Source organism: Monodelphis domestica, chromosome 6 (genome assembly GCF_027887165.1).
Source record: "Monodelphis domestica isolate mMonDom1 chromosome 6, mMonDom1.pri, whole genome shotgun sequence".
NCBI classification, from domain to species: domain Eukaryota; kingdom Metazoa; phylum Chordata; class Mammalia; order Didelphimorphia; family Didelphidae; genus Monodelphis; species Monodelphis domestica.
In genome coordinates, this window is record NC_077232.1 from 187,208,993 (window position 1) to 187,224,295 (window position 15,303).

The 15,303-nt window shown below is 39.0% G+C and overlaps 1 long non-coding RNA gene across 1 annotated transcript; it reads right to left on the reverse strand.

Annotated features, from left to right (window-relative positions):
* Positions 1–10,881: 10,881 nt before the first annotated feature.
* On the reverse strand, positions 10,882–14,256 carry LOC130455075 (uncharacterized). Its single transcript, XR_008912912.1, has 2 exons — positions 13,509–14,256; positions 10,882–11,078 (listed from the first exon to the last, which is right to left on the reverse strand). It is a non-coding gene; the product is annotated as an uncharacterized LOC130455075 (long non-coding RNA).
* Positions 14,257–15,303: the final 1,047 nt, after the last annotated feature.

Here is a 15,303-nt window from a genome sequence, read left to right on the forward strand (position 1 = left end):
CATACTTATTGCTATAGTGCAGACTGACTTGCTTCATTTTATTGACAATTGAATGGGATAAAACTCTGTAAAGGAAGCCCACAAAAACCTCTTGTTATTTCCTTTTGTATTCAGAATGAATGTCAAGGTATCTGGCTTCTGTCTTCACCTAAGAGAAATCTAAGCAGGGCGCATGGGCTCCCCTCAGCTAATTAGGTCTTCCCTCCTATCCCTGAGGTGAACTCGAATTTGTTCACAATTTAATGAACATCTCTTCTGGGCTGGAGAAGAGCTAAGTGACTGAGAGATGGACACCTCGGCTTCTCCAAAGCTCACAATGGCCAATGCTCATCTGCAAACAGCTCACTCCCCAACCAACTTGACTTTGGGTATAGACAGGCCCTTCAAGGCATGCCAACCACTTTCGGGCAGTAGTAACCATATGCTTAAATTAAAAGCCATAGTCTGGCAAGAGACTTCAGGCGGCGCTAAAAAAAGGCTTTCCTTGTTTAGAGATGAGGGATGAACTGCCAGTTTCTATCTTCATCTGATGTGAAAGCCATAAACTTTATGGCCGGTTATTTTCTGGCCTTCGGGTCTGTCCAACAATCTATCCCTAGTGAGGCCGGATGGCTCTCATCAGATGACTCGGATGCTTCTCTAACAGGAGACAGTAAAATGAAAAGCATGGAGAGGCAGAGTAGAGCTAGAGGCTACAGTCGGGATTCCGGTCCATTTCTAATGTCTGACATTTCAGGGATTTCTCTTCCATCTTCACTTTAAGGGATGAAATTCAATTGATATTAGTTGCAGTTGGATCTCACTTGATGGGATAAGTGTATTTGAAAATTGATATATTTAATTTCATCTTTAAAATTAAATCAACATTTAAAATTTTACCTTAAAGGATTGGACTGCATCATTTTTGGAGTTTTATTAAAGTTTGGGACTGTATCATTTTTGTAGTTTTGGTGCCTGAAAAATAATATTCAGTAATGAATATAAAATAGCCTTGGGAGTCAGGAAGACCTTGGTTCCAGAGCTGCCTCTGACACATTCTATGTGACCCTGGTCAAGTCACAAAACTATTAGTTCTCCCACACAGTTTTCTTAAGACCCTAAGGCTTGGGCAGCTGGGTAGGTCAATGGACTGAGAGCCAGCCCTAGAGATGGGAGTCCTAGGTTCAAATCTGGCCTCAGACACTTCCTAGCTATGTGACCCTGGGCAAGTCACTTAACCCTCATTGCCTAACCCTTACCACTCTTCTGCCTTGGAACCAATACACAGTATTGATTCTAAGGTAAAAGGTTAAGGGTTTGAATGAAAACAAAAAGTCTCCTAAGTCTCCAAATAGTTGCAACTGAGTAATGGGTTTTTCTTCATTGAAGTTAACTCTGTAAATGAATTCTTGGGTCATATTGAAAAACAAAAATCCTCAAGCCTAACAGAGTATCCTGAACATAGTATATAGATAAATGCTTGTCAAAGCCATCATCCCCACCCTCCCTCCTTATCAAATATATCTTGCTTGCTACTTAAAAATATCTTACTTGCCTTGCCACTTGCTATGATGTTTTTTGCCCTGAGCTGTTACAAAATAAAATGAAACGGAGCATTTTAGGAGACAATGGGTCCCCCGTCCCACCTTGGGATTCTTAAAAAAAAAAAAAGCTGGATGACTTGTTTGTCCAGCGTATTGTTAGGGCAGCTTGATGACTTGGTGGATGGAGTGCCACGTCTGGAGTCAAGAAGACTTATTTTCCTAAATTTAAATCTGGCTTCAGACATTTACAAGCTGTGTGACCCTGGACAAGCCACTTCACCTTGTCGGCCTCAGTCTCCTCATCTGTAAAATGAACTGGAGAAGGAAATGACAAGCATTCTAGCCAGTATCTTTGTCGAGAAAACTCCAAGTGGGGTCACAAAGAGCAGGACATGGAGGAACAACGACATTACGGGGAGCTTTTTTCAGGTAAGAGTCAGAAAGAACACTGAGGTGGTTCCAATTCTGGAAACTCCATGTTGCTGTTTTTTAGATGGAGGTTTTCAGATTCTGGGATTGTTTAGAGGAAGGTACAGCTGTGTTCCCACTTCTCTGTGAGGTAATTTCCATAAGTATTTTTAGCACCTTCTATGTGTCTATCCCTGAACAAGGCACTGATTATGTGAAGGGGAAGACGGAGGTGATGGGAAAGCCCTCTGGTACTAATTACGAATCCCCTTTGGCAGCTTAGATGCAACTGTTAGTTTTCCAGGGACTTCAGCCTTATGTGTTCTTCCTCGGCTATCATTTGTATGCCTAAAGCTAGCTAGGAGAGGCAGTGTAACACAGAGCACAGAAAGCCCGCTGCAAAGTCAAGAAGGCCTCTGGCCAGGTCTCACTTCGGAAACATGCTGCCTTGGCTACTCTGGGCAGGCAGGCCCTTCCCTTAACTTCTCAGGGCTTCCATCAGCTCCCTGAGTCTGAATTGCAGAACAGTTTCTGACCTGCATTGAGTGTTTTCTCCCCAGGAACTCCCTGCATGTCCCTGCGTAGGCAAAAAATAGACACACTCAGAAGTGGCCAACAGGGAGCCGGAGCCCCTCTCTGCTGATCAATGGAAAAATACAAGTGGCAATTGTGCCCATCCGTCAGTCACCCCCATAAGCATTGCAGAGAAGGTTCAGTGAAGTAGCTTGCCAGCCCCTCAGACAAGGGGATCTTTGGTTCTTCATTCTGCAGGAATAAGCTGCAGTGCTCTCTCGAGCTCTGTCTGAACCATGGGCCATCCCTCATTGGGAGTTACCTCTAGTCATTGGTAATATGTTTCCTCTGTAAAGCTCAGGAATGTTTCCAACTAGTAGGCTCTAAGTATTGATAAACAGATGACAGGTAGAAAGGGAAGAAAGAGAGAGAAAGATAAATGCATGGAGAACACTGATTCAGTGCTTCCTGTGTGGCAGGCTCTGAGCTGAAGACAGACGGGGAGCCACCCAATGAAGAAGCCACATAGTCCTTCCCCCAAAGAGCTTAAATCATAACAGGGGATGACAATTGAGAACAAAGAAGCGTACCTAGAAGGAGACACTTGGGAAGCCAGGCTTGGGAAGCAGGACAGTGGCTACAGGTTGGGACAATTCCTGGAGAAATAGTTACACCATTGAAACAACTCATGCATAAGTAAGGATCCAATGATTAGAATCAGAAATAGTCGAACCCATTCTCCCCTCTGCAAAGTAGAGAAAAGATGGCATCTTATGGGATAGAAAACTCTTAATTAAGTTTCTGTTTAGGCTTCTTTTCTTGAGGATAATTATTTAAAGCAAAGTCTCCAAGACTTGGAAAGTATTGGCTTAGTCTAGATTCCAACTACAAAATGCAAGATATTGAAATTTAAACATATTTGTGAAATGCAAACACATTTTCATTTACTAAGAGCCCAGTAATTAAGACAGAAGCTATTATTGGAATATAATTAACCTCAGAAATCATGAATTTGTTAATTGGTCTTCTCTGCTACTGATACTAGGCCAAGTTGTTCTCCTCTGCTGATCATTTTGAAGAGAGTTTTCTCATTTGGATTTCTCCAGGGTAAGCGAAGAAAATGAACAAAACAGATATTTTAACAATTTGGAAATGAGATTTTGTAAATGGATTTTTTTTTTTCTTGGAAAAGACCCACCTTGGGTCAAGTCGATATTCAACCTTCCAGATGCCAACCTTTGTCTAGATTTCCATTCCATGGAGTTTATTAGCCACATTGTCTCTGATATAGGAAAACACACGCACACACTTGCTCATACATGTGTGTATGTACCCTACCCACCCTCAGGCAATAGCAGTATAAAACAACCAATAATGCTTATCTGAAATCATACTTCTTGGCTTTTGAATCTCAATTTAACTGAGTTCTAATTTATTTTCCCCAATGCAATGCATTTTTTAGCCAAGCAAAGAGACGCAGCAACATTGATGTCTTTCTAGGTTTAAACTTTTCATGAGGGAAAAATACAAGACTATTTGTACTCTTCTCTAGAATACAGGGAAGAGCATCCCAGCCAAAGCTTTCTGAAAAAATAGAAGGTAATTTTGTCTCTTTTGTATTTATTTTCTGATGATGCTGGGGCTCAGAAACAGGGAAATAATATTAGCCAATTTGTTAAAGTTCTATAGTTTAGTTTTATCTTGAAAAATAATCATTTATTAATTTAAAAAACAGATCATCAGAAATATACTCTTTAGAAAAAGTAGATCAAAGTTAGTATATGGAGCTAGATGTGAAACTTGTGATATTCACGTATATTTGCATATGTGAAATTCTTTTTTTATTTTCTCTAATCAACAAGCAGTGCTAACCAATTATCTCAGAGCCTTCAGTTTCAACAAAGAAAAGAAAATAGTTCATGGATCATTTTGCTCATCACTCATCTGCTCAAACACCTACAATGATTCCCGATTGCCTACTAAGTAAAGTTCAAATTGCTGAGCTGGCATTCAAGACTTTCCATAATCTATGATTGTATATCCCTATATGACAAGATTCATCTAACACTATTCTGTCTTCTGTACTTCAACTAAAGTTGTGAGAAATGTCATTAAGGCAGAAGCCACAAGACTTGGCAGATGATTAAATATATTTTGTTTCTGATGCTTATAATGTGTTTATCTTTAATATTCAAATGCTTGAACCTCCATAAAACCTTCATTTTCCATTTCCATTATCTGGGGATCCTCCCCCTTCCAATTTCCCACAGAACTTTGCCAGCCCTTGTCTGCACATGAGTGAATTACTTCTCTATTTTCCATCCTCCCTACTAAACTATCATTTCAATGAGAACAGGGTCTGTGTCTTATCTAAATGTTGTATCTCCCTGGAGCCTACCATAGCTCTCTGCTTACAGTGAATACTTAATAAATATTTAAAATTGAATTAGTTCAATTCAATTCAATAAGCATTTATTAATGATGAGAGGCAGTATGGCATCAGAGCTAGGATGTTCTCATCTTATCCTTGGCACATGCCAGCTGGAGGGCTCTGGTCAAATCACTTAGCTCCTCAGTACCCTATGGGCATTTCTCTAAGAGCCCAAGTTGCAAAATAATTGCTGGTCTGCTTTATTGGAGGGAGGGAAATGCTTCACCACCACAGGGAGGGAATCAAAATCCCAAACCCGCACCACTCCCCTCTCCCCAAAAGATCTCAATGCTGTTCTAGAGTCATCGCCTCAGGGCAAACAGAACTCAAAAGGATGGACAGTTTTCCATCTTGTGCCTAGCATGACGAGTCTGGGTTACAATCAAGAAACCCATTTGGGTGCAAATAGAAAGCCGGGGTTCTACTGGGAAAGTAGCAAAAAGGAAAGAGCCAAACAGTACGAATGAGACGTGGTTTCATTGCTGGCTTCTGGATTATAGATTTAGAACTGGAAGGAGACCTTGGAGATCATCTAATCCCACCCACCCATTTCACAAGCTCAGAGAGAGGAAGAGACTTGTCCAAGACACAGGGAGCAAGTGGCAGATTCAGGATTTGAACCCAGGACCTCTGTCTCCAAAGCATTTTCCACTGTCCGTGTTGATTTGTTACCTGATTATATGTACAGACACAGACACCCCTTCTCTCATGTGAACCTGGCAAAAAGTCTCATGGAAATTCTACTTTTGCTTTGTCATTTGGACCTCAGAAGTTCCGCTACTCACATTTCTCCAGTGCTTCAAGATTTCTAACAGTAGGAGACACATGAATCGGTAGCTACTCAGGTCCCAGAGACATTCCAGAGCACTGTCAGTGCAGATTAAGAATTAGCAAGCAGCATGGATGTGCCATTGGAGACACAGTGGGCATATTACTTGTAATGTACACTGACGGCCCACTTCAGCCTGGATGGGTGTCAGGGTGGACTTGGGTAAATATGCTGCACATTATCTCTATCTGTATATTGCACGTATATATGTGAAGTTTTTACTTTCAAAAAGAAAATGTTTTTATAAAATAATTATTAATTATATGTATATATATGTATGCATAGTGTATGTACATCTATGTATGTATATAGAGAAAAATTTTCTATCCATCTTATACTCTAGAATGCAAGTAGTTTATATATGTATAATTATGCATATAAACTATATAAAATATATTCATTTTAATTTTAGTTTAATTTTTAATTTTTTAGTTTATTTTTAAATTAAATTAAATTTAGTTTAATTTTATTTTAGTTTAATATTATACATAACATATTTTTATATATAGTTTACATATATAGTTTATATGTATATTATACATAACATATTTTTATATATAGTTTACATATATAGTTTATATGTATATTATACATATATGTTATATATATATATATATATATATATATATAAACTAGTCGCATTCTAGAGCATGTTAGGATGGACAGAAAATTTTTCTCACAATAGCCACTCTCTGATGACGTTGCATAAGTCTTATTCTCTATATTTTATAACAGATTGTGAAGGGTTAAAGGACTTGTCTATTAGCATATCCCCATATATATATATGATAGACGAGATTCTGATTCAGATTCTAGGGCTCAATCCATTATACAAAGTCTCTACATACCAGAGCAAATGTTGAGAGAATGGGGTGGGGGGGGGTTATGATAATCAATGAGATAGGGCAGCTAGGTGGCACAGTGAATTTAGTGATATAGTACAGAGTCTGGAATCAGGAGGACCTGAGTTCAAATGTGGCCTCAGATACAAACTGGGTGACCCCAAATAAGTTACTTCACCCCATTTGCCTCAGTATCTTCATCTGTAAAAATGAACTGAAGAAAGCAATGTCAAACCACTTCAGTATCTTTGCCAAGAAAACACTAAATGGGTTCACAAAGTCAGACATGGCCAAAAAAAGAAATGAACAACAATCCAAGACTACTTGGATAGGAATAATAATGACTCAACAACAACACAGATAATAGTCAAGTTCCTTTTTCCTGGTTGAATTGGAGAATATGAACTTAAATGAAGCTTTCCCCCTTTTATTTCTTTTTTTTTCTTTTTGTTTATTTATTTCTTTAGAATATTTCCCCATGGTTACAAGATTCATGTTCTTTCCCTCCCCTCCTCCCACCCCCTCCCATATTCAACACACAATTCCACTGGTTTTACATGTGTCATTGATCAAGACCTATTTCCATGTTGTTGATGTTTGCATTAGGGTGATTGCTTAGAGTCTACATCCCCAATCATATCCCCATCCAAACATGTGATCAGGCAGTTGTTTTTCTTCTGTGCTTCTACTCCCACAATTCTTCCTCTGGATGTGGATAGCATTCTTTCTCATAGATCTCTCAGAATTGTCCTGGATTGTTGCATTGTTGTGAGTAGAGAAGTCCATTATATTTGATTGTGCCCCAGTGTATCCTCCTTTTATTTCCAAGGTGCCATTTTGTTTTTCATCACTTAGGTAAATAACTGAATCCATTATGGTATTTAGATATAAGGAAATACTCTTGCGTCATAAAAAATGACAAAAGGGATAGTTTTGGAGAAACCCAACAAGGCTTTTGTGAATTGATAGAGTGAAGTGAGCAAAACTAGGACAATTCATTTTTTTTTAAATGACAATAAAAATGACAAAAGAGAAATTTTGAAAGCAATAATAAATGCTCAATACAATGACCAAATAGGAATCCCAAGAATTGACCATTATTCCTGTTATTCTTCTGCTGAAGCGAGGTGATGGATTCAGGGTGCAGAATGCAACAATCTCTACCCTCAAGAAGCTTCCATTTTTCTGTCCATTAGAAGTCATCTAATCCTTTTACTAATCTAGCCTAGATTAGTAGAACTAGAACCTACTTGTACAATAGAAGCAAAGCTTAGAGAATCTACGGTTCATGCAAAGAGATTTCTTGATCAGTTATGTCCAGTGTGCAAAACTGAGAGCTGGAAATATACATTTGCTTTATGATTCAGATCTCTTTTGTCATCATTTCTTTCCTGTTATGTGAACCAGTAGAGAGGCAAGGTATAGCTGGGCCAGCAGAAACAGTGGTATGAAGTTGCACATTTCTGCCTTTTGACTCCTTTCTTGGTCCCTAAATATCTCTAGACTTGGAAAGGAATAGCCTTTACTATTGCATTTGCATTTTTGTTGTTTTAAATGAACAACAATTTCTTTACCTCCTACTTTCCTCTCTCTTTTGAAGAAGAATAAACCCCTCATAAAAAGCACTTACTTTATCTACGTCCAAAAATACACGTCTCATTCTGAATAGTGAATTCATCACCTCTCTCCATGAGGATGTAGGTAGTATGTTTCATTATGTATCCTTTGGAATCATGGTTGGTCATTGAACTGGTGGCTCACTAAGTCTTTCAAAGTTGTTTGTCTTTACAATGTGGTGGTTGTTATATACAGATCTGGTTCTGCTCACTTCATTTTGCATCATTTTGGACAATTCTTCCCAGGTTTCTCCGAAACTATTTTTCTTGTCATTTCACTTAGTAGGCAATGAGGTGGTAAAGTGGAGAGACTGCTAGGCCTGGAGTCAGGGAAAGATTCCTCTTTCTGGGTTCTGTGAAGATTAAAATTAACTCTCCCCTGACTGTAAAGATTAAAATTGTAACCCCTGCCTATTTTTAGATTTAATCACCAAAAATGTAAAAACCTTACTTAAAAGTTGAGTATGGAGATCTGCCCATTTTTAGATCTAATCACCAAAAGTGTAAACATCCCACTTAAGCATTAAGTGGGAGGTCTGTGACCCACATGTGCAATAGTGGGTGATGAATCAGAATTAAACTAACTGCCCCTGGGCAGTCTTAAAGCAAAGCTTCAACTGTGATTGGTAGACATAAAATTAGGGGAAGACATTGGAAGTGACTCAAAAGAAGCATCTTTAAAAGGAGCTGTTACTTCCTGTGAGAGAGAGTTCTTCATTCTTTGGAAGTGGAGACTGGAGAGAGTTCTTCATTCTTTGAAGTGGAGGCTGGACCTGAGACCCTGTTCCCAGTGAGTATGTTCTAAAAATCTCCTCCTTTGAAATGACATGTGTTAAGTGAAAAGCTGACTCTTAACTGCTGGATTTTCTGAAAAAAATGAACTAATCAGGAGAGACTTACCTTATCCTCTCTGATTTTCTTATTTCACTCTACATTTTCTAAATAAATTATAAATAAATCTCTTTGGAATAAATTAAATTCCTGGCAACCACACTCTTAAATAATCCAGTCCAATCCTTTTAAAATTAACCCCTTTTACTCCTTACAGTTCAAATCTAACCTTAGACACTTACTAGATATTTGTCTGAGGAAGTCACTTCACATTGTTTGCCTGAGTCTTCTTAACTATAAAATGATCTAGAGAAGGAACTAGCAAATCACAAGACTATTTTTTGCCAGGAAAACCCCAATGGGGTTACAAAGAGTCAGGAATGACAGAAATGACCGAACAACAATAACATGGCATAACAATATTGTTCAGCCAATCAATAGTCACCTTCACCAATTAGTTTTCAATTGTTTGCCTCTACGCACAGCACACACACACACACACACACACACACACACACACACACATACACACACACACAAACCTGCTACAAATATGAATCGTTTCCCTCTTTCTTTTATTTCTTTGGGGAATAGGCCTAGTATTGGAATTACTGGGTCAAAGTCTAGTGACTTTTGGGACATAGCTCCAAATTGATTTCTAGAATGAAGAATGGGAAATGGTGGGGAGGGGACTCATTTTCTTAACCACTAAGGTATTAGCAATCAGATTTATTTCTATTCTGACTAGACTAAAAGGTTAAGTGATTGTGTTCCTAAAGCTTTTTTTTTCCCCAAATTACTTAAATTCACTCATGCTTTTCTGGTACTGGAAAAAAGGATCTGAGGTCTCTAAAGTCAGAGGGCCTTGGTTCACATCTCATATGTTAATGTTTTCTACTTGTAAAGCCTTGGCCATATTATTTAACCTCTATAAGTCCCAGTTCCTTACACAATTGGGTTATACGAGATGGGCTTGGGGATCTCTTTTAGCTCTAGCTCTAGCATTCTAGGATCTAAGAAACTTTAAAAAAAAGTCAGAATGTATATATATTGCTAGTAAATCACCAAAAACTTTAACTTGGCTGGATATACATTCATCTGGCAAAGTTAGAAGAAATGAACAGACAATGAGCTCTGCTATGTATGAAATAAAAACCCTTCATTGAGATGGATTTGAGAAGAGTGATACAAAGACTATAGTTTTCTTATTACAATCCACTGGACTCTTTAGAGTATGCCATAATACAGTGGTTCAAGGCAGAGGTCATTGCAAATTAACTAAGAGTTAAGAGTCTCTTTTGGAAAAAAGGGATCTCAGAAGGAAAAATATTTCCTTGATGCTACCCTATAGTTAGTATCCAGGAACTTGTCTCCTCTCAAAGCAGGTATTTTAGCAGTTAGCTGGTCTTATCAGTTAATTATAAATCTCTGTCTCTAAAGCTTGGGAAAATCACAATGTCCTTGGGCCTCAGTTTCCTCCTTTGTGAAATGAGGGGGTTGAACTAAATTATCTGTGAGGTCCATTCCAGGTTTAGACTTATGAATACCATAAACTGAGAGACAGCATTTGTCTCTCCTAAGCATTAAGTGCTATTTCTTAAACAAACTTTGATGGGCTTAAGAGAGTATGGTATATTATCAAAGCTCACAAGTATATATGCTTTCATCTTTGTATTTTAAGATTTAAATTTTCATTGTCTCTTAACAATTCTGGAGGAAGATGCTATTGTAATTCCCATTTTACAGATGAGAAAAATGAGGCTGAAAGGGATTCATTGACTTGACCAAGGTCATAGTGTCTAGAATGGGATTTAAACACAGGTCTTAATACTCTATGGATTATGAAAAATTGCTTCTAATAATGAGACATGCCTAGTGAGACACGACAAGCTTTCACAACAATGGACATTTATTGAGTATTTTAAGAATCTTGAAGTGCTTTAGGTGGCCAGTCTACAACCTTTTATCAAGTGCCGAATAGAGTGGTGTGTGAGGAATTCCAAACAGGACAAAGTTTCTGCACCCAGAAAGGCACAACGTTTAATAAGACCAGAAGGACAGGAAGGGACCATGTTGTGAAAGGCTCTAAAAGACAAAACAGAAGATTGTAAGTTTAACCCTGGAGATAAATGGGAACCACTAGAGTTTACTGAGTAGGAGAGAGACATGGTCAGATCTGAGCTTTGGGGAAAAAACACTTTGGCAGCTAAGTGAAGATGGATTAGAATGAGGAGAGACTTGAGACAGGGAAATCAGTTAGGTGGCTATAGCAATAAGCCCGTGTGGGAAGCGATGAGGTCTTCCCTGGGTTGGTAGTCATAGGAGTGAAGAGGAGAGATCTAGATGCGAGATGGTGTTATAATATTTGACAACAAAATATGCCAAGACGGGCCTTGAGGTTGTGTCTGGATGACAGGGAGAAGGTAACATTCTTGACAGTAACAGGGATGGAGGGAAGAAGGGAAGAGCTTGGAAGGAGAAAAATAATGGTCTATTATAAATGGGTTGAGTTGGAGGTGTTTATATGATATCCAATTCAAGATGCCTACAGGGCAATTTGTTAGGTGGGACTGGAACTCAGGAGAGAGACTGAGGCTGGATATATCTCAATCTGGGAATTATTTCCATGGAGATGATAACTGAACTTTAAGCTGAAGAAATCGTGGGCGAAAGAACATAGAGGAGAAAGAATGGGGCAAAAGATGGAGCTCTGGCAGACAGCCAGCATGAGTGCTAGTGACCTGGACAAGGACCAGCAAAGGACAAGAAAAGCATGGTCACAGAAAACCAGGAAGCTGAGAGAATCCAGGAGTAAAAGTGCTTTGACACTGTCAGAAGCTCCAGAGTGGGGAAGGGCATTCACTAATTCGAGCCTCCCAGCCCACTTGTAAGGAAGTGATTCAGGTGTTACAAATGAGGAATGGAAGGCTGAGAAAGGTTAAATGCCTTGTGACTAAGCCAAGTGTCTAAAGTCAAATTCAAAGCAGCTTTTCCAGCTTCCTTCCTGGTCCATCTTTTAGATTCTGCTGCCCCATATATCCCAGCTCGAGATGTGGAACAGGCACATGCATGCTATGCTGTTGTACAGTATATCCACATAAGCTTTGTGTTTAAAAGGAGCTCTCCATGTTGAAGTGTATACTTCTAGGTTTGGCAAAGTACTTAGAGTTTTAAAGTTAGTTGATTCTTATATACTCAAATTTGATGGGAGAAGACCCACACATGCCTGGAATAGGATTCTTCTTTAAAAAAGTGTTTTTATTCCAAATTTAAACATCCCCCCCCCCAAAAAAAAAAGTAATAGATAAAAGGATAGTATAGTTGAGTCACAAATCTTTGTTCAACTGTGCTTGTTTTTTTTTTTAACATGTAGTAAACTCAAACTGCTGGTTTTAAAAAATTCTATTTGTTTACATTTTCTTCTGAACCTCCTTCTGGTCTTACTCTGTACACTTTAAAAATGTTTCCATGGCCCTCCTCCTTTTCTCTCTTTTCTTTTTCATAATGTTGTCATTGCTATCTTCTTTCTCCTACTATTAAAATACAGAATGGGGGGGGGGGAACCTCTTGTACCTAAAAAAAAGCAGTCAAACATAATACATACATACATACACATATATGTATATATATAGTGGTCATATCCAGGAATGTGCATCTCTTTCCATATCTTGAATCCATCACACTTCTCTATCTTTCTTTCTCACAGGACCTCTAGAGATATAATTGATCATTGCTTTGAACCAAGTTTTTAATTTTTCTTTACCCTGTACATTCTAGTCACTACAGAAACTATTTTTCTGGTTTTGCCCAATTCACTCTTCATGAGATCCTATTTCCCAAGACTCTCTGAAACCACTCCTTGCATCACTTCCTATGGCATAATATTTCATTACATTCATGTACCATCATTTTTTCAGGCATTAATTAATGGATAACTCCTTAGAATCCAGTTTTGTTTTCTTTTCATTAGTTTTCCTCTTTTAATTGCCCTTTCAAAATCAAGAAAGCTAGTTTGCTTTCCTCTTCCTTCTCTCCAACTACCTTTCCTCTACTGCTTTTTTCCTCTTCCCATCTGTTGAGTTTGATACAAAACTCTTTGTTTACAAGTGTGTACGTGTGGGCAACTGTCCTCTGTCTAATTCAGATGAGCCAAGTTCATCTGACATTCACTCAACCTCTTCCAAGTCTCTTCTCACTCTCTCTCCCAACTTTCGGCACTAGTGTGTATTCCTTTTACTTTCCCTTCTTGTTCCCTTCTTAAAACCTTCAGAAAAGAACCAATCCCCCCTCCTCTTCTCCCCCCCCCCCAAGCATGTTTCTATTGGTCCTATTAGAAGGTAAGCCTTTCATCATCATAGTCCCTTCTAATTGCTCAATAAATTTGTTTTTGAAGGTGTTTTTTTTTTTTTAACTTACGTTTGCATTTTAAAGTTCCCACTCAGGTCTGACTTTTTCATCGGAAATCCCCCATTCCAGTAAATACCTTCTCCCTCGACCCCTTAGGATTCTACTCACCATTGGAGGGGAATTTATTCTTGCTCGTAAGCTTTTGTCTTTTGCCTCTGGGAACACTGTATTCGTTTTTATTAAAAGCTTTCCACCTCCAGAGAAAGAACTTCTGGAGTCTGCATGCAGTTCGGAGCAGACTCGTTTTTACTTTCTTTCTTTCTTTTTGTCTGGGGATGCCCTGGATTGCCTTTATTTCCCCCGGAAGGTGACCAGGCTGAGAGGTCTTGGCTTATTAGCTTTTACAGGGACCGAGCTTGAGGCAACTGAAATGTGGTCAGCTATGAAATGTGGCTCAGGCTCCAGGGCGCCTGCCTGTCTTTTCAGGGTTCTCAGACTAGCTGCGTTTCCGCAGAGAGCCAAGCCGGGCTGTAGAAAGCGGAACGTTCCAGGAGAGAGTGGCTGCTGCGACCAGCATCTTGTCTTCTGAGGATTCGCAGAGGAGGTGCTTCCACAGAGAGCCGGGCTGGAGTAGCCAGTGTTCTGAGGGAGCGTCTCCAAACACAAATCGCAGCTGCTCTTCGGCGTGTTGCAGAGTGGAGCTCATGTTTTTTCCCTCCCCCTTCCCAGGTGTTGCACACATTTTCCGCATGTATCCATCAGTTAGGCTGACTTCACCCCCATCCCTCGCCGCACTGTCTCCCCTTTAGGACCCCCCTCAGAATCCCCGGGGACCGTCAGGGGGAGGTTTTGTGAGTAATGGAGTGGAGGGGTGGGGAGCAGAGTAAAGGGAGAGGGAGGGACGCCAGAACCCCAAGCGGCCCACAGCCTCCTCTCCTGACTCAGAGCAACTCACTTATTTGTTTATTTATCTATTTATTTGTTTGTTCGTTTGTGTTTTCTTTTGTAACATACTAATATGGAAATATATGTTTTGCATCATTGCACATGTATAATCTATATCAAATTGTTTGACTTCTCATTGTGGGGGGAGGAGGGAAAAATTTGCAACTGAATTTTAAAAAATGAATGTTGAAAGTTGTTTTTTACATTAATTTGGGGATAAACTTGCCAGCTCTTATATATTCCTAACTTTAGCTTCTTGGTACTTGACCCTGACCCTTTCTGACTGCTTATAATATATTTTCTTTGACTTAGAAGCTCTGGGTTTGCGCTATGACATCCTTGGGTCTTTTTCTTTAGTGGTTTCTTGCACTTTTTTTTCCTATTTTTACTTTGTCCTCTGGCCTTACTATATCTGGACATTTTTCTTTTTTGAGTTTTTTTGAAATATAGTGGCCAGGCTTTTTATTTTTAAATCATAGTTTTCAGGAAGTTCAATGATTCTTAAATAATCTCTTCTCGGCCTGTTTTCCAGGTCAGTTGTTTTTGATGGTAGCCAATTTATCCTCTTTTCCCCCCCAGTCTTTTGTTTATTTTCTTCCTAATATTTCTTGCTGTTTTATGGAATCATTGATTTTTCACTTAGTTTAAATTTCAGGGAGACCAAGTTTGCTACTTTCTGTTCTAAGCTATTTTATTCTACTTCCAACTATTTCCTCTGGAGCTTTTATTTAATTTTTGTCCATCTCTTGCTTCATTTCTTGTAAGCATTCATGTAGCTCTTGTGGCAAATCCATTTTTTCCCTTTGACAGTTTACTTGCAGTTGTTATGTAAGTTGTGTCCTTCTAGATGGACTTTAGAGTATGTCTGAATAAATTGTAACTTTTTTATAGTGGTCTCTCTGTTTTGTGTTTACCCATCTCTCCAACTTTAGCTCCAGAATTTGGACTTTGTACCAAGCCTAGGTATCATTTCTGTTCGATGGAGTTCTGTTTAGTCTACACTCGGTTCACTTGGGTT